General features: G+C 39.1%; 1 pseudogene; it reads left to right on the top strand.

Annotated features, from left to right (window-relative positions):
• The window catches only part of LOC118837010, a 32293-nt pseudogene extending 9798 nt beyond the window's left edge, over positions 1 to 22495 (top strand).
• The last annotated feature ends 3169 nt before the right edge of the window (positions 22496 to 25664 follow it).

The following is a 25664-nucleotide window of genomic DNA, read 5'->3' as shown; positions in this document are numbered from 1 at the left end:
TTATCTAATGTCATTAGCCCAAGATCCCTTTCCTTTGACCAAACTGTTAGCCACCAGTGACTAGGAACTGTTAAATTTAACCACTTAACATGATTTAGCTTTTACAGAGGGAAGTTTATGTCAAAAATATAGCAAGAAAAGAACTACAAAAATTTCTGCCTCATACCTTGGGAGTGCATTCTTCCCTGTACCATTTCAGTCTCGAGAGAGAGTGGTTCAGACTTAGCACAGTTTTACACAGCATTAATCTCACAAAGTTCGCCTACATATACGGCACTGATGATGGATAAGTTTTCGTCTCAGCTACTCAAAGCAGGGTCCAAAGGTCACTCCTCACCCCTTAGAGAATTGATACTGGACTGGATACAAAATCCAGCAGGACTCAACTCTCGGAATCCCAGGCCTCAGGTGTTTCTCCTGACTTTTGAAACTCACAAGGTCAGCCTGGTAGTACAGTAGTTAGAGTCAGGAAGACCTGAGTTCAAATCAAGCCTCACTTACTAGCTATATGACCTTGGAAAAGTCACTTAACCTTTGTATGGTTTAGTTTCCTCGTGTGTAAAAGGAGGGTAATAACAGCACCTGACGCCCATAATTGCTGTGAGGATCAAATGAGGCATTTGTCAAGTGTTTTGCAAACCTTAAATTAGTATAGAAATTCTACTTATCATCATGATCGTTTTTATCAAGTTTTTGGCCTGCAAATTCCTTTACCTAAAATTTAAAAAGAAAAATACTGAGACAGTCAAAGATGCTAACCCTATACTCGTAGGGTCACTCTTGGACCCTGCAGTTAAAGTACTCAGTGTTCTACCCCTTACCAGTCACCAGCAGCAACAGAAGCAAACCTCAACCAATGACCAGATCAGGAAGGCCAGAGACCAGGGCCAACTATAGTCCTTTGAAGATGCCCCTGTTTCCAATACTACAACTTCAGGCAATCTGAAAAGCTACCACCTTGGGTTAAGGAGACCCAGACCAGTTACAGAAAGTCTATACATATGCTACAAAGTAATTCTGTTACACATCTTCATGACTGTCCAGGAAGCAAATTACTCCACCTCTTTCATGTCAGAAATTGTCTCAGTGGTACTCTGCACAGGCTAATAAGGACATGGCCGTTACTCTACTATAATGTTCAAAATATTGACCACGAAGTGACATAAAATCCTCATTCCTCAATGAAATGTTTCATTTAGGAGCATTTCACAGGATGAAAAGTAGATTTTTCAAGTTCTCTCATCAAGGAAATCTAAACCAAGTCAGAAAGACTTTGGGACCTGATGGGGGTGGGGGAAGGGTGAGTAGGATTCACTGAAGAGGGAAAATTGTATTTATTGCTTTTGAACCACTGCGATACTTCATATGTTTTCTGTATCTGTTTATGGGGTCACATAAATCGTTTTTATCTTTTGCATTTTCTGTTAGGTAAAATACTAACTCTACTCAATACACATTTGTTACCTTGAGTGCTTATTGAGGAACTAGAAATCCAATTTCACATAAGTTATATTTGTATTTTTTTCAGATTAAACTCTGGAAGCGGGGTATGATGAGCCTAAAAGAGCCACATTTGAATCCAGTCAGTATGAGTCTTAAAACTGTTGTGAAATGGGGTACAGGGTAAATCTCACTTTGCAGCTGTTTGTCCTTCATTCTTGAAAGTGACCACGAAAAACAAGGCTACTTGCCGCTACTGTGGCAGTGTAAGACCGATAACACCAGCACACAGGAAGGCTGCTAGCACAAGTTTTTTGATCTGCTTTTCTAAGGAAAGCAACTTTAAGGGGTTTACAATCTCACTTTAATTAAACATACATATATCATTCACTTAGTTCAGGGGAAAAAGTCAGCACCCTGAACATCAGAGAAAACACAAACAGGGGGCAGCTAGGTGTAGCAGTGAGAAGAGCACCAGCCCCAGAGTCAGGAAGGCTTGAGTTCAAATCCAGCCTCAGACACTTGACACACTTACTAGCTACGTGACCTTGGGCAAGTCACATAATCCCAATTGCCCTGCCTTCTCCTCTCCAAAAAAACAAAAAAAGAAAACACAAACCGAAGTTATAAGCAGAAATTATATAAACAGAGCAAAATAACACATATCAGCAAACAGGCTTCTAGCTGTCTATCCAAGACATTACATACATAGAGAAAGAAGAAGCACCAACATCTGGGTTTTTCAAAGCCGGGGGCTCCAATGGCTACCCAGAGTCTTGTCTGCTCAAATCACATGACACTCTTCCAGTGAGTGAGCCCCAAGCAAAATGCTAACCTCAGAGTATGTATACACATTTCTTCAGAGTCAGAGGATATCACAACCATGTGACTCAAACTCATGTGACCTAAGCCTTCCCCTGACTTAAGCAGGTCATCAAAGACTCCTGATTCAATCAAAGACTCTTGATTAAAGCAAAGGCAAGACTCAAAGGCACTTGATCGCCTTAGTGCTGAAAAGCACTCCAAAACAAAAGACAACAAAAAGCCCCACTTTACTTGTCATTACACCATGACATCAAGAAAGTGATACCACAACATGCAAATGAACTTGATTTAAGTGGGGGAGATCTGTGCAAAGTTACCAGCCTCACTTTCACCTCCAAAGCCATATCATTCCAGTAGCCAGATATGGATCAAGACAAGTGGAGATGGCCCAGGATGCAGTGGCCTTTTCAAGCTAAGCTCTTTAGCCGGTCTCAGTTTGACTGAGGCAGCACTCATTCAGTGATTAAATCAGCTTGGTAAAAAAAATTAGGCAAAGAATGGCCTCTTTAAAAAAAATAGGTTTGGGAGGGAAGACTCTCAGGATTTCTAGCCAAAAGAGAAACAATCGTTATTTACATTCATTCTGAGGCAATCAGAACCCAAACAGTGACCAGATAGGGCTTGGTCTGGGACCAGAGTGTTTTGGGGTTGTCTGGTCTTTAAGAAAACAAAACAAAACAAAACAAAAAGTTTCAGAGGTGAAAATTTACATTACCTTTGGGTAGAGCACCTGCAGGTAAGGGTGTGAATACCTCATGTGGAGAGAGAAGAACAAAGAAAAGAAAAGAAAGAAGGGAAAGGAAGGAAGGGAGGGAAGGAGGGAAGGAGGGAGGGAGGGAGGGAGAGAAGGAGGGAGGAAAGGAGGGAAGAAAGGAAGGGAGGAAGGAGGGAAGAAAGGAAGGGAGGAAGGAGGGAAGGAAGGGAGGAAGGAGGGAAGGAAGGAGGGAAGGAAGGAAGGAAGGACATCTCATTTTATTTTGTAGTTTAATGACTATACCTGAGTTCATTGGAAAATTTGATTGATCAGAAAAACCTTTTCTTCAGGTTTTTTCCAATTTTAACCATGATGTAACTAAATGTTATTATCATTAAAAAAATATTGAACCTTATATATATACATTCCTTGAGCTTCCACCTTTCTCATACCTTTGGCCATCTCCTGTTCTACACAAAGAAAAAAATTTATATACCTTAAACAAAGTCGCCATCGTTGCTACCTTTGCATTGCAATTCATAATCTTGTGCCATTTTCATACATAGCCACTACTAAAATGAACTTATAGGATGAAGTGCCTGCAAAAATTCTAGACTTAAGCGAAAGTAAATTTTCATGTAGACCTAGATTATTCACTTTTTCCCCTTAGCAATGAGATATTATTTTGGGACAGTGGCAGCATGATAAACCAGAAGAGCATGCTAGACTTGGAGTCACAGGAAGACTTGCATTCAGATTCCACACACATTTACTAGCTTTTGGGCCCTGAGAAAATAATACAGCTCAATATTCTCTAATTATTCTTTTCTAAATCACAGATGGATCATAATCTGCATTGATGAAGGGAGTTCCCGTATAGGGAGTGCCTTATACTGGCAAAATCACAGATTCTCTACTTTTTTAGGCAGCAGAATGGGATGAGGGTAGGGAATTTCCTATAGTACTAGGAAGGGTAAAACTACTCAAAAGCAGAAATATTTATATTTAAGGAAATGCAAATTGAGTTGGCATTGTGATTCTGCTGTTATAATCATGGGAGTATGTTATGCTGGCACATGTAGCAAATGGGGCTACAACAGATAAGCCTCTTCAGGTTTTTCTTCTCCTCTTTCCAAGCCTAATTTTTGTCCAGGTAATACCCATTTCTTAGGAAAGAATGTAGCAGTTAGCCTCATTCAGCTGCATGGGTCATGGAGTTAGCCTTAGGGAGAAGAAAGGAAAGGTTGATCAGCCGAGTTCATGTCCTACTCTGGTACCTGGATTCTGCCCTCTAAAGCTATTGAAAGAATTTTGAAAGGTGAAAGAGTCTCTTGGAAGCTTAGACATAAACCAGATACACCTATTTTCTTACCTGTAAGGGCATAAGTCCAGGTTAGATCTGACTCCCTCATACCCCAAGTACTGATCCCAGATGAAGTAGTAGAAAGTCATTTAGGATCTAACAATCCTAAAACAGGAAAGAAACTTAAAACAACCAACCCCCAATCTCATTGGCCATACCTGAGCCACAAAAGATGTTTGTATATCCTCATCATTATCTCAAGGATGTTCTTTATTTTATCTAATCTCAATCTTCCTCATACTCTCTTATCTTTCCTCATTGGAAATGGAAGGTGATTATCAATATCCCACAGTGTACCCAGCCAAGTAGAGAGAAGACTCTTCCCATAGGAAATGCATTGAGGAGCAATCCAGGCTTCTGTATGCAATCCAAAAAGACCCATCACATCCCCAAAGCTTTCCTACTTGAAGTGGAATTGCTGTCCATGCTGTAATTTCAGTACCACATTAGCAAAAGGAGAGCTTTGCCATCCTCCTGGTGGCATGTGTTTTGTGTGGGGGGTTTCAAGTGTAAGCAGCAGAAGAGTTGTTATATCAACTCCTGTCATCCAAATAAAACTTCAGCCATCAGCATCATGGAAACCAGCTGTCCCTGTTCAAGGGGAAAAAAGTTTAATCATTTTCAAGAAACCAAAGACTTTGCCTGTGTGATTCCTTAGGACTCAGTCCTGATACAAGGACTGTGTCTAACAACATGTGCAATCTGATTGACTGGGATGATGATTGTCAGGGTGAAAAATCCAGTCAAACCTGATTGGTGACTCACATGACAGCGCTCATGGCCCAACGTGTAGATCTGGCTTATAAAAGATTAAAGAAGTTTCACAAGACATAATGAATCTAACAGCCTTCCAATGACAAAATATTTATTAAGTACCTACTATATACCTGGTATTATGCTAAGCACTATGGTGGGGGGAGGAAAAAGCGGAGGCAGTCCTTAACTTATTGATATGCTGTGCTCCAAAGCTTCATTTGTGAAGTAGTTGGAACCCAGAACACATTTTCTCAAGTTAATTTTTCATGTGCTAATTAATTTCAGTCAATTCACAAAAGCCTATTTAATCCCTAATATATCTAGCCTCCCAAAACAAGATCATTCAATTCAGTTCAATAAACTCCCACAGGTATTTATTTAGTGCCAAATAAATGCAAGGCCCTATACTATATGTTGAGGACACAAAGACCAATAAAACAACCACGACAACAACAAAAACCCAAGTCTTTGCTCAAGGAGTTTTACAATCCACTAAAGGGATACCCGTACTCAAAGAAATAAAAAAATACAAAAGAAATAAATAAAAAAAACTTTCTGAAGGAGAAGACTCTATGCGTAACTCTTTCTAGGGGAAAATGATTCAGAGTGACAGCAGCCCTAGTAGCAAAATGGAAGTTCTCCTTCCTGCTCCTCCCCACATATACCCCCTTACATACTCTTTCTGTAGGATGGAGACTCCCCCAGTCCCAAATCACTCACATGGGATTCTGGGGCCTGAAGCAGGGGCTCAGAATGGAAGGGGGATTAGGAGAGGGACAGAGGATCCAGAAAACAGAGAGAGTTTAGGCCATCCAGGTCTCCCAACAGGGGTTGGCTCTCTGTTTCTGTCTTTCTTTGTTACAGGCTGAGTTGGAGCCAAGCCCTGTCCTCCTCGGACCTCCAGGCCCAGGGGCCTGCTGAGATAAACTCAGGGCTGTGGGATGTGGGTGGAGCCAGGAGGAGGGGTCTCACCTTTGTTGCCTCCCTAGCAATTCCAGGTCTTTGCCCGAGCCCGGACCTGCCAGACCACGTGGAACTTCCGGCTCTCTGGCAGAGCATGTGGAACTTCCAGTTCTTTTCCTGTTACTGCCTGACCGCAGGGAGCTTCAGTTAGCGGGAAGAGAAGGGGAGGAGAGCAGGCGGAGTCAGGGCGGTCCTAGGACCCAGGTGTATTGAGTTTTCACCTGTCCTTCACTCACGTAACCAAAGAATGTACCTGCGTCACTAAAGCTATAAATGTGCTGCTTGCTGAAATAATAAACGGAGTCATTTCACCATCTTTTTCGGCTCCCGCCCCATACATTGTCCGTGAGATCAGGTCCTTTGCTTAGGCAGAGGCCTGGGGCTTGGGGGGAACCCCGAGCATAGTTACGAGGCTTCGGAAGCTCGTAACATTTCTTTTCTTCCAGAGGACCCAAAAAATGAATCACCTGCTCTGCTTTTCACACATAAGTCCCCCATTGGAGTTCCTCTTTTTTCTCCCTATTGCAGAGCAGGATGGAATCTCATGGCTTGTCTTCTACCTGACTGACACAGGCACACAGGCCTCTTAAAACTTTTTAGGTGGTTTTTATTCTTAGTAACAACTGAAAAACAAATATGGAGTAAAAAAAAAAAAAACAACCTCCCTAATGCCTCTCTACTTTTTTCTTTGTTCAATTAGGTCCTGTAAGGGAAAGCAAAGATGTACATTTGTGTTGGTCTGCCATCTTGGCGATACAAAAGAACTGAAGTAAGATTCCTCCATGCTTCAAATGGACACTCAGACTCAGTGAGTCCCCTGGGTTTATTTCATCATAGTCTTTTTGGGGAGGAGAGGTTGTCTAGGCAAAGGCAGAATGGAAACTACTATGCTGCTTCTAAGACCACTACTAAACCTATAGGAATGACAATGACACTGGGTATGGGAGGGAAAAGCGGAGGTTGCCCTCCCCTGGCATGGACTGGCATGGTCAGTCCTGTTACTGAAGACCTGGCACTGAGGTCAAATGTGAAGTCAGAACTAGGGTTAAGGCTGAACCATTTCCAGGAGCATTGGGAAAGTGAGGAGCAAGGGAAGGGAGGAGGGGAGGAAATTCTCAAGCAGCAGCTATGCACAGTTTCTTGGACCACAGTAAGCCCTTAATAAATGTTGACTGACTAATAAAAGGACTGAGACGTTCTAAAATCTCTGTGGTAACCTAAGTACTTAAGTAAGCTTGTCTAAATCAAGTATGGAACAAAAACTATATAAGAATCTTAGTTTCATTGAGATTTTTATGTAGATGAATAGAGAAAATAAACTTTTTTCTTAAAGGAGAACAGTTAGGTGCTAACTAAAACTGAGAATAAGCACCTTAGGACTTCAGGAGAGAGATAGATACAGTAATTCTCTCTTGACACTGCCACCAGATAGTCCTTTAAGGAGTTCTGTGAAATGGTATTTCATGTAATAAGTTACCTTTTTTTTTGTTTTTTTTTCAGTGGGTAAAGGCATCACCATAAACACAAAATTGAGTCTAGGTCAAGTTTAGTTGGGGAAGGAAGTAGATGAGGCAGATGAAATTTCTACTATGGGTGTCTTTGTGCTCACACTGGCAAGCACAGGGGAACAGCCCCTCAGAAAGAGGGAGAAGGATTCCATAAGGATCAAGCCCTAGAGGGGATTCCCAGGAATTGCGTCCCCTAATCTCTAGGTTGCAGGGGTGGGGAACCCATGGCCTCGAAGGCACATGTGGCCTTTTAGGTCCTCAGCTGCAACCCTTTGACTGAATCCAAACTTCACAGAAGCAGGATCCCTTGCTCTAGGGGATCTCAATCAATTAATGAACCAATTGAAAATCATTGATTAGGTTTATGCTGTGTTCCAAACGCTATACTAAACTCTGGAACCATAAAAAAAAATCAAAATCAATCCTTGCCCTCGAGGAGCCCACATTCTAATGTGGGAGACAGCAAAAGTCAGTATATATGAGATACATAGATAATAAATGGAAAGAAATCTCAGAGTAGAAGGCACTGGCAGCTGATGAAATCAAGAAAGGCTTGCTATAGAAGGTGACCTCAAGGCGAAGGAAGAAATATACCTGTCTAGGGAAGAGGTATTCTTTCCCAGAGTACCTCTCCTGGAGCATATCTCGTTTACTCAGTGCTAGTTATGTCTGAGAATCAAAATATTCAGCTTACGAGGTATAAGCAAGATCTGAGTGCCTGACAACCCTGCCAACATTTCAAAAACAACAAGGAGCCTCTAACACACAAAAGCTGGTATCAGGACCACAATTTATTATCAGCCTTAGAATCTATGGTTTAAACTCACAAAATGAAATATCTGTCATTTTAATAAGCTTCTTACAATGACTTTAAACATGTCATTAAGTAAATTTACAAAAAAAATGGAATGCTAAAGAAACTGTTTTAAAGATAGCCACAATGCGAATGAAAAGTGTTATCAGGGGACAATAGACTCCTGCTGGCCAGATAAAGGACTCGACAGCTAAAGCCAAAATAAACGCCGGAGCAAAGCCAAGGCATTTGTTTTCCAAGTGGAAGACATTGATCCTATGACACATTTCTATGACAATGGATTTATTTCTGTTGCAGCCAGCACTCCACTAGATGTGATTATGTTGTCTGAGGCGGGGTTGCTCAGTATAGGCAAAGTGGATCTCAGCACACAGGGCCATGTTCACAGTATGGGTGTTTGCATTTCTAAAAGATAAGGACCCATACTAGGAGAAAACCAAGCCAATAAGACGATAATTGTTACCACAACATGGGATGCTTATTTGGACCCCATTCCCTATTATGACTTCAGTAATCTTATGTACAAAAGGCCATTGAGTTAGGCAAGGTTGGGGACACAAGAAAACTGTGTTTTTCTTGCAATTATACATTCAATCTCCAAACTGAGTGTAGGAAGTTCTGCTTTAAGAACCAGATTGAAATTGTTTGAAAATGAGGGGCATCCTCTCAGGTATATTATTTTATATGCCTTTGATGTATTCTTGCTGTGAAATCTGGTGTTTCAGGAGGCAGGGCATATAACTTTGGATGTAACCCTGGAGGCAACTAAAATATAGATGCAAAAGGCTGAGGGATCACTCCACATAGCCCTTAAGTAAAGCTTCAGAAAGGGCAAAAAAGTAGAAAAAGACAAGACAGAGCAGTAATTTTCCAAACAGCATGATAATTTATAAAATAAATAATCAATACTTTTTAGGCAATGTTTATGTAATAGAGAGAAGTATGTTTTGGTTTGTTAGAGTAGAACTCTTCTGGCTACTTTCCCAGATCCCAATCATTTTGTCCCTAAAGGGAGGCTAACTAATTGATCCCTTAGGGTTTTAAAGGCAACTCAAAGGGGCCAGGGTTTCTAGTATTGTCACTTATGCACAAGTCCCTATCACTAGTTCTGGCACTTATTATATATATATAACCTTGGTCAAGATACTTTACCTATTTGTGCCTCAGTTTCCTAATCTATAAGATGAAAGGGCTGGACTCAGTGCTCTTTGAGTTCTCATCAAGCCCCAAATATATAAACAAAGAAAAAAACAGTCAGAGAAAAGTAGAATGACAAAGAAACAGATACAGCAAAGAAAAGACATAGAACAACAGATAAGGAATGCTGAAACACAAGGAGACATAGAGACAGCCAGCAACAGAATAAGAGACACATATAGACAGACATGAGAGGACCAATTGTTGTTACTGTTTGTCCTTCATTCCCAATGACATCACAAGGGTGATGTCTTCAAGTGAATTGTACTTAAGTGAGGCAGAGCTGTGCAAAGTCATCAGCCTCACTCTCTCCTTCAGAGTTATCAAAGTCTGGTGGTAACCAACAAGTCAAGACAACTGGCGATGGCCTGTTATGCAGTGGATGACCTGGGCCTTTCTAAATTAAAGTCTTTCCCAGGCCTCATCTGTGAAAAAGAGACAGAGACAGAAACAGAGAGAGAGACAGACATTTTGCTTGATGCCTTTACTCAAATATATAATTCCCTAAAGCTTTTCTCAGATGACTTTCCAGGAAGCTTTTACTGATATCTTCAGTTAGCAATAATCTTTTTTTCCCCCTGAATCTCACGGAGCTTCTATTGCTGCTACTGCTTTTCTCTTTCTTTATGGTCTTTTTTTCCTATTCTATATTACATTTACAGTAGCATGTGTTATTTTTTCTTAGAACAATTACGTTGTCATATCTACCTACTAAAATAGGAACTCAGTGAGGGCAGGGACTTTATCTCACCTGAACATTGCATTTACTCCAGGCCCTAGGAAAGAAAAGATTTCATTTTAATTCAATTTAGCATTTATGAAGGGCCTACTATGAATACTCTATGCCCTGTACCATAACAGGTTCTTACACTTAATACATTTTTGAGGTGATTGAATGGAATGGAATGATAGCTCCTTCTTGTATTATATAATACTGCCCGAAGCCCTTTGAAAGTGTACTGCAATTTTGCATCCGAGGCCTTACCAAGGTCTTGACACCTGCTCCATAGACTGGGTCAAATCAAGCTGAGGATGAGAACTTACTGTTGTTCATTTGAGTTAGGTGGTGCAGTCTCCCTCACAGGCCAGCACTTCAGAAGCCAGGGCAGGTCAAATTTGCAAGCCATAGTAGCACTTGAGGGGATAAGTGCATCTTCAAGTATTAGACTGGAGATGCAGGGAATTGTAGGTTGTTGAATATTATTACCCAAAACTTTCTCCTTTTCATGACTCACTCTGACACAAGGGGTTTCTGGATGAACATCAGCAGACAAATTTACTGACACAAAATGCTGATTTCTGCCAAAATGTGAAGAGTATTTGAAAGTCCTTCCATTTCTTGGTCAGGATGTAGAACAGACACATAATAACACGAAGATTAATGTGTGACGAAATCATGGGCACTTTCAGTTTTCAGTTTAGCAATATATAGTTTTCTCAGAATTAAAATGTAAATGGAAAATTTCATTACATGTAAATATAGAGTGGCATATCAACATTAAAAATGGCAAAATTGAAAATCAAAGACCTAATCAACATGAGATAATAATAAGAATAACTAGCATTTACTGTGCCTGTATTCTAGAAGTTGTGCTAAAGCATTTTATGAATAGTATCTCATTTGAACCTCACAATAACCATGAGAGATATTATTGTCCCATTTCACAGCTGAGGAAACTGAGGTGGATAGAGGTTAAGTGACCTGCCCAAGGTCACACAACTAGTCAGTGTTTGAGGCCAGATTTGAGTCTTGATCTTCCTGCCCAGTGCTCTGCAACACCTATGTGTCCAGCTTAATGTTTAGATTAATAATCCTCTCTTGTATTCGTAATAAAATAATTTTCTCTGGGAGCTTAAAGCAATCTATTGGCATTTATCTAATGAGTTCTCCCACTACCTCAAATAGATGGGATGGAATAAGCATTTTTAAGCACCAACTATATACCAGACTCAGTGCGCGATGTTTTACACATATCATCTCATCTAAGATAAAATAATGGATAATTAATACATAAAATGCTCTGACACATTCTCCATGGTTTTGTGGATTTGAGGTTCTTTCTGATAATCATAAAAATAGTTGAGTACAAAACTTGCCTCCTCCAATGACATACCGAAGAGTGTTAGGTAAGCCATCTGGGACTGTCACCATTGTCTGGAATCAGTAGGCTATCCGTTATTTCAAAATTCGCACATCTGTGTGACTTTATTTATTATTCTAAAAAATGGTATGTTCAGTGTAGTATAGTGGGCAAAGCATCACAGCTAGTGATAGAGGCTATGTTACTTATTACCCATGCTACCTTGGGCAAGTCGACATACCTCTCTGGTCCACAATTTTCTTCTAAAAAATGAGGGTGTTAGACAAGATTATCTTTAGGGTCCCTCCAGGCAAAAATTCTAATTCTTTCTCTGTGCGGGGGACTTGCTTTGCTTATTTTCACTAGAAAATGTTCTAGTTAATGGCTGCACAGCTTCTGATGTCCCTGGCACGGAAGAAAAAGTAGCAAAGCATCAGATATCTTTGTCAGTAAAGTTGGACTGATTTTGAATCCCTGCTGGTAATAACAAAGTATGAGAAACTCAAACACATTCTCACTAATTCATAGTCACAGATGGATTTCTAAAAGACCAGGCAACCAGCATTCCAGGGTATGGACAGCATTGGGACAGAGCCAGCCAAGTGGGGATAGAGGCTGAGAGTTGGACGGGCAGGTATCAAGGTTATTCACTGTTCCAGCAGCCTAGAGTATCTGAAGGACACAAACTTTGGAAGCCAAAGGGATCAACATAGACAGTCTATGTTTTCCTAACGTGAAAAGCAAGCTGCACATATAAGAACTAGGAAGGCAACAGGAGGGAAATGAGTAAGCAAATCTAAGAGACTAAGATAGGAATAGACTTTAGGATCCAGGAGTCAGGTAGCTTAAAGTAATGGCCCTACAGAGTAGACACCAAAGTGAATGAGATTTTTTTTTAAATTAATTAATTAATTTTTAGTTTACAACATTCAGTTCCACAAGCTTTTGAATTCCAAATTTTCTCCCCTACCTCCCCAAGATGGCATGCAATCTGATACAGGCTCAAACATTAAACATATTTTCACCTTAGTCATGTTGCAAAGAATGATAACCAATGAAATGAATCACAAAAAGGAAGAAACAAAATAAAACAAAACAAAAGAGAGAGAGCATGTATGTTTCAATCTACATTCAGACTCCATTCTCTGGATGTGGACAACATTTTCCATCATAAGTCATTTGGAGCTGGCTTAGAACCTTACATTGCTGAGAAGAGCCAAGTCTATCAAAGTTAGTCATTGCGCAATGTGAATATAACTGTGTACAATGTCCTCCTGGGTCTGCTCCCCAAATGAGTCAGATCTTAAACAAGATAATATTTAACACATTTACCTTCTAGCATATTACATAATTTTTGCTGGCATTAATGACCCTGGGTCTATGGCTAAGGAGTGGGATGTAATTGCAACTATCGCTCTGGTCCTAGATGAAGAAAGGACAGAGGTCCTACTGTTATAATATTCCTACAGCATTTCACTTAAACAAATGATTAAGCTTATTGCCAAGACTTGCTTGTGCTTGCTGCTGGGCTAGGCTTCAAGATGTCATGGAACACAGCAATACTTTCTGCCAAGAAGGTAGATAGCTGTGCTAAGACTCCCAGAAGAGACATTGCACATTTCAATCACCCTCCTTCATCATCAGAATTCTTCTCATCCATTAATACTCTCTTTGGACTCATATTTCAATGGTTAGAAGATCCCCACCCCTCTTCCTCTTCCCTAGCCTAGTGATACTGAACACATGCCTACTGAAAACAAACCCCTTTTCCTAAACCCATACAACTACTCATTCCCATCTATGCCAACTCTGTTCCAATGTCCCAACTCCAATTCTGCCCAACTTTTCCACTCTGTGCCCTGGAATTCTTATTCCATAATTAACACACTTCCTTTCATTTTAGACCTCTTGCTCTCTTGGCTCCTTCCATCTTCTGGAACTTAATGTAACCTGGAATCTCCCCACATAGCACTGAATCCATGGGCATCTTTTTTCAATATTAATTCACCTTTTCTCATTCCTTTTGATACATCTGACCTCGTAGAGGAGTTTGAATACTCAACCCATTCCTACAGTCAGACTCTCCCTTGACCAGAACTATCACCAGAAACTTCCTTTCTTTTGTAGATCACTCTATTCAAATTTATCACCCAAACTAGAATCTGGTGGTTCCTATCAACCCCCAGGATATTCTCTCTCTGTGTGTTCTGTGCCTGGCTTATCATTTCCTGATCATCCTCAGCTCCTGCCCTCATACTAAGGGACTCCAACATATAGGTTGATGATCCCTTAAATACTCTAACTTCCCAGGTCCTCAATTTACCAGCTCCCATGACCTCCTTTTCAACACTCCCATTAGCTATATACTGAAATGGTTATAAGCTTCAACTGACCTTCACCCACAAGTGTCCTGCTTCCACATTCAAGAGTTTTGAAATTTCTTTATCCAGCCTCTCAATTAAAGAATGGATAAACAAACTGTGGACCATGAATGTAGTATAATATTATGATGATTTAAAAAAGATAATGATGAGCATGATGCATATAGAGAAGCAAGGAAAGACTTCCATGAATTGATGGAGAATATAGGAATCAGAGCTAGAAAAGATACACACACACAATACATATGTGTGTGTCTATAATCTATTATACACAGATATATATATATATATACATATATAATACACATACACAATGAAAACAATGAAAATGGAAAGAACAATAACCACAAAACAAGCAAAAAGAAGTTGTAATATTATAAAGAACAAACTTGGCCCCAAAGAAGATATATAAGAATATATTTCCCTCTGTTTCTTTGAAGATATTTGGGTCTACAGGCACAAAACAATGTATATAATCAATTTTTTAAATGTGTTGTTTAATTTTATTAATTTTTTATTATTCCAATTTTTTCTCTTTTTAAAAATATTCTTTATATTACAAGGGATAGTTCTCAGGGAGGGGACAAAAGAGGGATACAGAGGGAAATCTAAGGAATATTAAAAAATCAATAAATTATTTTACTTAACTTAATGTTAAAAGAAATTATTCCATTTAATCACAATCTTTTATCATTCCATTTCTCCCTAAGTCTTACTACTCCTAAATATATTTTTATCCTTATCATCACTTCTAATCTATCCAATTAACCAATAAATAAGCATTTATTAAGCACCTACTATGAGTCAGGCACTGTGCTAAGCAATGAGGAGACAAAAAAAGGGAGGCAAATGACAGTTCTCACCCTCAAGGAACTAAAAATCTCATGGGGAAGACAAGATGCAAATAAATATAAACAAATAAGTAATCATTACCAAAGGGAGATACTAGAATACAGAGGGGTTGGGAAAGGCTTCCTGTAAAAGACGGGATTTTAGTTGGGGCTAAAAGGATGCCAGAGAAGCCAGTAGGCAAAGATGAGGAGGGATAGTGTTCTAGCCATGGAGGCCAACCAGAGAAAATTCCTGGAGGTGAGATAGAGTGTCTTCTTCATAGAAGTCAGGAAGCCAGCATCACACTGGAATGAAGAGTACATGTTGGGCAATAAGGTATAAAAAGATTGGAAAAGTAGCAGGGGGCTAGGTCATGAAGGGCTTTGAATGACAAGCACATATTTGATCCTGGAGGTGATAAGGAGTAACTGGAATTTATTAGTAAGGGAGTGACCTGGTCAGACCTAAGCTTTAGGAAAAAAACATTTTGGTGGCTTGAGATAGTCATACCTACCAGCAGGCTATTATGACAGTCCAGGTGTGAGGGAGGTGATGAATGCCTGGACTGGAGGAGTAACAGTGAGAGATGAGAGAAGAAGGTGCACTTAAGAAATATTGTAAAGGTAAAAGTGACACGTCTTGGCACCAGATTGACTATAGAGAGTAAGACATAGTGAAGAGTCAAGAACAACTCCTAGGTTGCAAGCCTGGAAAATTGAGAAGAGTATGTTGCTTTCTACATTAAGAGAGAATGGGGGAGTGGTAAGGGGGAAAACAGTGAATTCCATTTTAGACATATCTAATTTACGATGTCTGCTGTTGTCCAATTCAAAATATCTGAAAGGCAGTTGGATATACAAGACTGGAGGTCAGCAGAGAAGCTGGGCCAGTGTAGGTAGATTTGACAATCATCAGCACAGAGGTGATAATTAAATCTGACGAGATTACCAAGTAAAGTAGAAGAAAAGAGGATCCAGGACAGAACCCTTATCCTCCTCCTTAGTTCTTTCCTAGGCTGTCATCCCTGCTCTGGCTACATTCTCCCATTTTCTTAATTTCCCATCCCCTCTTGTCTTATTACCCAACATAACTTGCCAAACACCAATCCTGGTTTACTACGACCGCCTTTCCTCTGTCATCGCTACTCACCTGCTGCTAATCAGAGCTGGAAAAAAATCATTAAACTCTACTAAATAGGTCCACTAAAATTTTGTTATCTAATCTCAAGTGAGCCCTCCCTGCAACAAAGCAATCTGTTTACTTCTTCCTAATAAATATTCTCTGCCACTAAACACAGCAGCTGTTTCAAACCTTCTCTCCTTTCCTCAAGCCTACTGTAATACCCTGTCACAGTACCTGAATAACTGACAATCCCCTCGTTGAAAAAGAAACTGAGGCCACTTACCAATAGTTTCATCTCTCCTTTGTTCATCTCGCACCCTCCCCTTATGTCTCACCCTTCACTCCAATCTGTGGTGAAGAGGTAGCTTTTCTTTTTGCCAAGTCCAACCTTTTTACAGGTAGCCAAGAGTGTGCTGAAGCCAATTCAGACATGATTTGTGAAAGTTGACCTTTAAATTTATACTGTGAACATTTATGCCTCAGAAGTCAACAAACATTACAACTTAGGAATTGATTTATTGTTTTGTTGGTTGTCTAGATTTAAGAACGTAATGGAGAAAATGTTGACAATTGTGATTAAAGTACATTGAGTGGTCTTCCCCCCCCACCGAGAGCCTATCGTAAAACATTTACCAGCACACCCCTGCATAGACCCATGTTCTTATTCCCTTATATCGCCAACAGATGGTCCCCATTATCATCCTCCCTCCCTCATCTGTCTGTCTCTTTCTTCTCTCCTCCTCCTCTTCCCTCCCCATTATAATAATCATCATCAATCTCCTCTCCATACCCACTTGTTCTTTTCCTGCTGCCTATAAACATGCTCACATCTATACTTGAAAATACAAAGAACAAAACCAAACCAAACCCTACCAAATCTTTCATCCCTTCTAGCTATCTAGCATCCTATATCTCTCCTTCCCTTCTTTGTTAAACTAGTTGAAAAGACAATCTACACTTGTGGCCTCTACTTCTCTCACTAAACCTTCTTCAATCTAGTTTCTGACATCATCGTTAAATTTTTCAGTTTTCCCCAAAGTTACCAAGATCTTTACATTTCAAAACCTATTGACATACTCAGTCTTTATCCTGCTTGAAATCTCTATAGAATTGACACTGTTCACAATATTTTCCTCCTGGACACTGTCTTCCATCTGGGTTTTCATGACTCTTTTTTTCTCTGGATTCTCCCTCTACCTGTCTAAACATTCCTTCTCAGTTTCTCTTGCTGGATTTACATGTAGGCCAGATTCAGTTTGGATGGGCCCCAAGCCTTTGTTCCTCTTTTCTCCTTTACACTATCTCACTTGGTGACCTCTATGCAAATGATTCTTACATCTATATATTGAGTCCTGGTCTTTCTCCTGAGTGCTAGTCCTCCTGTTGAAAAATTCAAACTCAACTTCCCATAGGCATCTCAGACTCAACGTATCCAAAATAGAAGTCATTATCATTTCCCCCAAAACCCCATTCCTCTACATAACTTCTCTATTTCAGTTGAAGGAACAAACATTCTTTCAGTGACCCAGGGTTACAACCTCAGTGCTATGCCTAACTAATCATTTTCAATAATCCCATATATCAAATCAGTTTCCAAATTGTCATTTCTATATCCACAGCATCTTTCATTGTGCTTCCTGTCTCCCATTCCTAAAATATTCTTCTACCTCACCTTTGCCTCTTAGAATCTCTGACTTCCTTCAGAAGTGAGGTCAAATTCCATTCTCTGCAGGAATCCTTTCCAAGTCCCCAGCTATTAATGCCTTCCCCTCTAAAATTATTAGCAGCAGATAGAGTGCTAGACTTGGAGTCAGAAAGCCCTGTAATGGCAACCATGCTGGCATACCCAGGATGGCTGCTAGTACAGATGCTTTTAACTGCTTTAATAAGGAAGGATAGTTGTTTCTGGGGTCAACAATCTTTCTTTTTTAATCCCATAAAATACAAACACAGGAAATACAGTGAGAAGAAATAAAGACCAACAGATAGGGCTCTACTGCCTGAATCAAAGCTTTACATTCACCACAGAATCAAGAGAGCCTTTATCTCTGAGGAGTCGTGGAGCTCTGAACATATGGCCACTCAGAGTCTCAACCAGGGAATCACAACATCTTTCTCATAAGTGAGCCCCCAAAGCAAAAGCTCATCTCTCAGAATATATACCCTTTAGGCTCAGTGCCTTATTAGAAATTAACAAAAGGTGGGTAAGCCTTCCTACAAGCAAACAAGCTTCCCTTAATGGGCTCCACGTGAGGCCTATTGATGGGTGGGGAAGATCTTATTCCCCATTAACCTTACAAGCCCTAAGTTCAAATCTTGCCTCACACATTTATTAGCTTTGTGACCCTGGCCAAGTCAATTAACCTCTCTCAGCCTCAATTTCTTTGGTAAAATATGTCATAGCCTCTAGATCCCACAAATATAAAGGTCTTCACAAACCTTAAAGTACCATGTAAGTACCAGCTGATCTCCTATGTATTTGCATTGGTGACTAAGGTGGGACTTTCTTACTGTTTTAGAATGATAAATTAAGTCTCTTTGATTGAGTCTTACTAAGTGCTAAATCCCAGGCCCACCCCCTTTTACTACTAGGTGCAAAGCCCTAGGCCCAAAACCCTAATTGCTACGTGCTAAGCCTATACGAGCTTGAAGACCTCAGGGTCCTAAGGGGAGTTGCTAAAACCAGAGCCAATAGTAGGCACCTAAGTTCTGGTCATTCAGATGACATTTGATGATGTCCAAAGACTGTATAAAAAGAGAAAACAGAGCTATTTGCTTAAGGCTCTCACTCCTGGAGGAGTGTTGGTGTGGGACTCTGGGCAGCCGCTATAAGAGCCTCCCTGCTCCTCAACCCAGATGTTGATGGTTTCTTGGTAACTATGAAATGTATTTGGTCTGTTTATAATGTATGTTTGTAATCTGTTGGTATTTGCTCTGAAGCTCAGGGTGATGGCTTTTTCCCCTGAACTAAATGAATCATATTTGTATGTTGGACTGAAATAAGATTGTTAACCCCTTGACATTACTTTACTTAGTAAAGCAGATCAAAAGAACCTGTGCTGGCAGAGTTCTTGTTGTTGGGCTTGTGTTGGTCTTTCACCCCCACAGCAGCTGCTAGCTGAATTGTTGCTACAGTATTTATTTATGTCATGTGAAAGCAGGGACCATTTTTGCCTTTCTTTTTATCCTGAGAGCTTAGCATAATGCCTGGCACAGAGTTCACATTTGATAAAACTTTGGTGATCAGTGGAATGATTGTAAAGAAGGCCTCTGACTAAGTAACCCAGTGGATACAGCACTGGACTTAGAGTTAGGAAGACCTGAGTTCAAATCTAGCCTTAGACACTTATTAATTGTTTGACCCTGGGCAAGTCACTTAACTTCTGTTAACCTCAGTTTCCTTAACTGGGTGTTCCTAAAGTCTGTATACAAAAGAAAAAAATGCATATTTTCAAGAAACGAAATGAATGAAATTTTCAACAACATTTTATTTAATTAGAATATCAACAAATAACATCTTCAGTATGATTTCCATCATTTGTGATGCAAAGGTTGATGCGTTTTGCAAGGTTTGCGTGAACTCGATGCAATAACTCCATATTGCTGTCAATTTTCCTATGTGTCCAGACTTTAGGGACACCCTGTAGAAATCATAATAGCATCTTCCTTGAAACGTTGTTGTGAGGATCAGGTGAGATAATATTTATAAAGCACTTGGCATATAATAGGTGCTATATAAATGCTTATTCCTTTCCTCTTCCCTAATTAATCTAATTCTAAATAATTCTTCCTTACTGTGGAATTGTGAACACAATTCAGCATTGGGCTGTGGTATATGATCTACTCAGTTATTATTAGCTAAGTTTTTGCATTACAGCTTATTGCAAGCACAACGTCCTTTCAATTTCTCTCTAATATTAACTCTTTTGCTTATTGCTCACTTGTTTTGTTGGCGTTAGCATACACTCTGTCTTTCCTTTGAAACCAAAACACTTAATTACCTCCCTTGCACCAGGGGAGATAAAATTTCCTAAAATAGCAAGTTTAAAAAGAATAGACAAAGAGAATAGCTTTTCTCAGGTTAGTGCTTTTCACCAGTCTGAGAGAAGATATTGTCATTCCTAAGCTGCAGTGAGAAAAGAGGAGTCGGCCAGGAGGAGGAAGGGGAGCAGTGTATGGAATGAAGAAATCAAATAACTTTCTTGATTTTTTTCTAAATCGGGCCTTCCTACTGTGAGCACATTGTTTTGTTTTAAATACCTGTTTTATGAAATTTGAGATCAGATGCACCTATATGTAAATGTAAAAGCAAAAACCTGTTTTGGAGCTAAATATAAATGATTGTGTATGATCTACCATGTGTTTAATGTTGCTATGTGCCTGGATAGTTGTGAAATCATCTAAATATCACTGCCCTTTTCTTAATCAGGAGTAGGATTCACCTTTAGTCCTCTGACCTCATTTAGGCCATGATGAGCATCTTATAGGCCCAGGGGCACCCGCTCCCGGGAAGCAATATGAAGTAGGTCAGAGAGCTTAAAGTGTATGGTCTGGGATAAAAGTTCAGCAACACTGCTAACCAGGGCCAATATCTAAATATAACTCCCACAGATCCTGGGTGCTACCTTTCCAGGTTTATATTACTTTTTTGTTTCTCCCTAGTTTAGCTGATATCATTGAGCTTGACCCCTTCCCTGCCTAGACCTATAGTATCTGCTTGATGCTTCTTCAAAGATCTGGACTTGATCTTCTGCTTTGCTAATCTGTTCCTCCGGTATCTTTCTCCTACTTTCCCAATTTTCTTCCTTCCTTCTTTCTTTCCTTCCTTTGTGTCTTTTTTTCTTTCCTCTCTCTCTTCCTTTTCTTTTCTTTCTTTCTTTTCAACATTTCTTCATTTTATCTTTTTTCTTCCTTTCTTTCATCTTCTACTTTCTTTCCTCCATCCCTCCCTTCTTTCTTTTCTTTTGTTCTTTATTTCCTTCCATCTTTTCCTTTCTGTCTATAAACACTGAGCACCTACTGTGTGCACATCACTCGGCTAGGCATTGGAGGAGACAAATTTTAGATAAGATCCAATCTTTGCCCTCATTGAGATTATTATTTGGTAAAGATAGGACAATAGAAGAAATAGCTATGACACATGATATGTTAATGTCTAAATCCATGGCTTTACTCTTGCCACTGAGTGAGAAAACGATGGCCAACTTGATGCAGAAACATTCTGACACATCAGCGTAAGATGGATGGTAACTATAGTGCTAGTAGGAAGCCAAGAGACCCTCTAGTCCAACCTTCTCCATTATAAAGAAGAAAATGGAGATTCAGGAAGTTAAATGATTTACCCAAGGCTGCATCGATAGTTAGGGGGTAGGATGCAAGTAGCTACCATAAAAGACAATTTAAATCTTACAGCAAGAACCAGATTAAGCTCCAAGTAGATATGTAAACTGAACATAACAACTCACTTCAGTAAAAACAAATTAGATAAGAATGGAAGGAAATACCTTTAACAACTATGGTTCAGGGAAAAATTCTTAACCAAGGGGCAGAGTTGACCACAAAACCCTAAAAAGAAAAATTTTAATTACATAAAATTAAAAAAAAAACCTTTTACTTGAACAAAAGCAATACAGACACAAGTCTCAAGTGGAAATAATAGTTGCATTATATACCACTGATAAATGTATAATAACTGTCGCTGACATTTCAAAATGGCCACAGGGTCTCCTAAGCCAGTTGGTTTTTATTGTTATAGATTTAAAATGGCTATTAGTTGTCAACCCACAACCTTTATGTTCCACTTAGTTTATAAAATGGCATCTAAATGAACATGTGAAAGATCAGTGATACTGAGTTGAATTCTAACGATGTGACAATATTGAAAATCTTAGAACTTAATTCAAAGGAAGATAAAGAACATGGTGTGATTGAAGAAAGTGACCTCTTTGGTTTTCCTACTGATGGATCTAAAAATGGGACAAAGCAAATGCAGAAAATGCTGATAAATAATATCCATCTAGCAGATCTATAAATATGTGGAATAAGTTTCAAAAATTACATAAAAAGCATTGTGAATTGAAAAGCTTAACAATTTCTACAAGCAAGGGGAGTAAAAGAAAATGTCCCAGAAAAGGTAAATTGAAGAATAAAGAAGAGTCTGACAGTCAGCAGTCTTCAAATGAAGCCCAGTGGAAGGAGCTTACTCAGTATTTTAGAATAAATGACAAGCATGAAATTCTCCTAAGCAGCAGAGCTCTTCTGAGGTCATCCCTTGAAACTAGCATAAATAAGTCTGCGGCTGAAGGGGATATTGAGAAGGCTAAACAACCAAGGTTAGGTGATAGTGGACTTGGCATAAAAATCTGCCAAAGCTATTGCCTGTTGCAACTTTGTAAAAGTGGGGGAAAAAAAGATGCTAAAACTTCATCAGAGGCTCAAAAAAAAAAAAAGGAAAAAACTTGCATAGGAGTTTGAAGTGAAAAAGAGATGGGAAAACAAAAGGAACATGGGATATATGTAACTAGGCCTTAAGAAGCCAAAACTGTCATCTAACTACTCAAAAGGAATAAGATAAATCTAATATAAAATAAAATAAACATCAGATTAGTGAAGAAAGTCTGATATCTAAGATTCATAGGGAATTAACACAAATATGTAAGACAAAGAATTATTCTGCAATAGATAAGTGGCTAACGAGGACACATAACATTTTCAAAAAAAAAAAAACAACTTCACATTATAAATGATCCTATGAAGGTGTGCTCTGAATTAGTACTAATAACAGAAATGCAAATTAAAACAATTCTGATGTTTGATTTTGAACCCTGCAGATTGACAGATGACAAAAACCAGGAACCCTCAATGTTAGATAGACTGACAGAGATACAAATACCCTGTTGGTAGAACTGTGAAGAGTTCTGACTATTTAGACCATACTCTATCGATCTGGATTAACATGAGAAAAGTTATGCTCTTTCAGCCAGTGATTCTACGGGACATATTCCCCAAGAAAGCCAAAGACAGAAAGAGAGGTACGATATATACCAAAATATTCACAGCAGCTCTGTGTATGTGTGTGAAACAAAAAAAAGTGGAAACAAAGGGCATACCCAGAGACTGGGAAATGGCTATGTTTGGCACATAGTAGGTACTTAATAATTGCCTGTTGACTGAAGAATTAATATATGAAGAGGGCACACTACAATTCTGCAGTAAGGAATGATGAAAATGAAGAATTAAGGGAAACATGAGGTGATTTTTAAGATGAAAATGAAATATTCAAACCCAGAAGAACAACATACACAATGATTTGAATGATATAAATGAAAAGATGACAAAAAGGAAGCTAAATTCTGAATAACTGAAAAATCAATAGATTCCAAAAAACACATAATGACCTACAACTCTCACCAAAGAAGTCAGAACTACTATAGTACATTGCTATATACATTATCAAATGCGATCACACTATATCTGATATTTTTACTTAATTATTCTTTGCCACAAAAGATTGTTCATGGAGGGAGGAGGACAAGAAGGAAGAATTTCAAGAAATGACTGTGATGTAAAACCAAAAGGCATAACAAAAGTTTTAAAAAACAGATGGTCACACTCTACTCTTCTGACAAACCCCAGGTCTTGCTCTTTAAACTAATGTTAACCTCTCAACTTGAATCTTTGGCTTGAAATTTTATATTTCCATTCAGCAAATGTTGGTTGTAAAGTAGATATCCATTGACTAGGGAAACCTAAACAATTAGTGATACATGAATATAATGGAATATGATAAATACAGAAAAGCATGGAGTGAGCTAGATAAACTGATGCAAAGTCCAGTAGGAAGAATCAAGAAAACATTCTATACATTGCCCACAATGTAAACAGAAGGAAAAAATTAGACATAAGACAACTGAAGATGAATGTTGAAAAGTTACCAAAAAAAAATAGTATGGGCCCAGTGATGAGATATGAGAAGACACCTGCCCCTGCTTCTTTGAAGAAAAGCCATGTCAATGAGTGTGGAGCACTGAGTATACTGTCAGCTGATGTGCATGTGGTGCTGGGGCAGGGAAGGTGGGGAGGCTATGGAGGGGTAGGTAATGCATTGCTTTTCAGGTTGTTTTTCTCTTTTTCTTCTTTTATTTTTTAAAAAAGGTATTTGATATATGGCACAGCTTTGTGAAGTTTAGGTAATATCAAAACAAATAATATCAATAAATTTTAGTTTTTTTAAAAAAAAATTCCAAAAAGTTAGTTGGATTAATTTAAATAAGTTAATTTAAGTCTGGGGGAGGCCTAAAAGATATTCTGGTCCAACTCCTTCTTTTACAGAGGAACCTGAGGCCAAGAGAGATTTAAGGACTTGACTACAGTTATGCAAGGACAAAGCAGAAGGACAAGCATTTAAGATCAGCTGCTATACTTCCTAATCTGATGTCCTTTCTACTCAATCACATTAGAGTCTTCTTAGTCCTTTGAAAGCCAGATCCCCAGAGAAACCTTCCTAACAAACCAACAGATCCTTTTCATTTGTTTTTATATAATTCTTGATTCAAATCTTGAAACTCTCTCCAGATAAAGATTATTCTTTCTCAACTCTAAGCTTGTCTATCCACCAGCATATTTATGCCCTTGCCTAGGGTGTAAGTGGGGTGGGGGGGAGGGGCAGGGTTAGTGAAAAACAAAGACACACACATTAAAATTGTAAAACAAAATGCTCCTTGACTTCTGAAAGGAAGGGTTGTTACTAGTTGGAGATGGAGTAAGGCTTCAAGGAGGAGATGGCATATGAGTTAGACTTTGAAGGAGGGCCAGCAGGAAAGAGAGGGAGGAAGGATATTTCAGGCAAAGGTGAGTTGACATAGAGGTTTGAAATTGCAAGGTCTTTTCTGGGAATGTAGAATAGTCTAATGTGATTAGAATATAATATGCATAAAAAAGTTAAGTCAACAAGTTGACAAGCACTTATCAAGGACCTACTATGTGCCAGGCATTGTTCTAAGTATTGCAAAAAAAAACTAACATAAGCCAGGACTGGAAAGTTAGCTTGGAGCTAGACTGTAGAAAGTCTAGAATTCCAGGCAGAGGAGCTTAAATGTTACTTGGTAGTCAATGGAGAGCCACTGAAGACTTTTTTTGAAAAGTGACATGACCAAATCTCTGCATAAGAAAGATTATTTTGGCAGTTCTGAAGGATGAATTGGAAGGGAGAAGTTGAAATATTCTCAAGAAGCTATTGTAATAGTCCAGATGGTAGTGATGAAGATGTAGAACTAAACTAGGATCGTGACCGTGGGAGTAGAAAAGATGGGACACATGCAAGAGATATTACAGGGCAAAAAAAAAAGTGTCCCTGCTCATATCTTTCCCCTCTTCAGTGTGTCTTATGAAGCTTTGTAGACAGCTTTCAAATTGATTCCCCTGAAGTTCAGGTTTGACTAGGGCACTCCCCTACTCAACAAACTCCAATGGCTCCCTATTGCCTCTAATATCAAATATAACCTCTTCTGTTTAGTTTTTAAAGCCCTTCACAATCTGGCTCCATACTCACTTTCCAAATTTAATTATGCATCACCCCACTTCCCACACATTTCATTCAAACCTAACTGGCTTCCTTCCTGTCCCTTACACATCACACTCTATTTCCCATCTTTCTACCTTTGCTTTGGCTGCCCTCCATACCTTGAATA

The sequence above is a fragment of the Trichosurus vulpecula genome, chromosome 2 (assembly GCF_011100635.1).
Source record: "Trichosurus vulpecula isolate mTriVul1 chromosome 2, mTriVul1.pri, whole genome shotgun sequence".
NCBI lineage: Eukaryota > Metazoa > Chordata > Mammalia > Diprotodontia > Phalangeridae > Trichosurus > Trichosurus vulpecula.
This window is presented reverse-complemented; position numbering and strand designations above follow the sequence as displayed.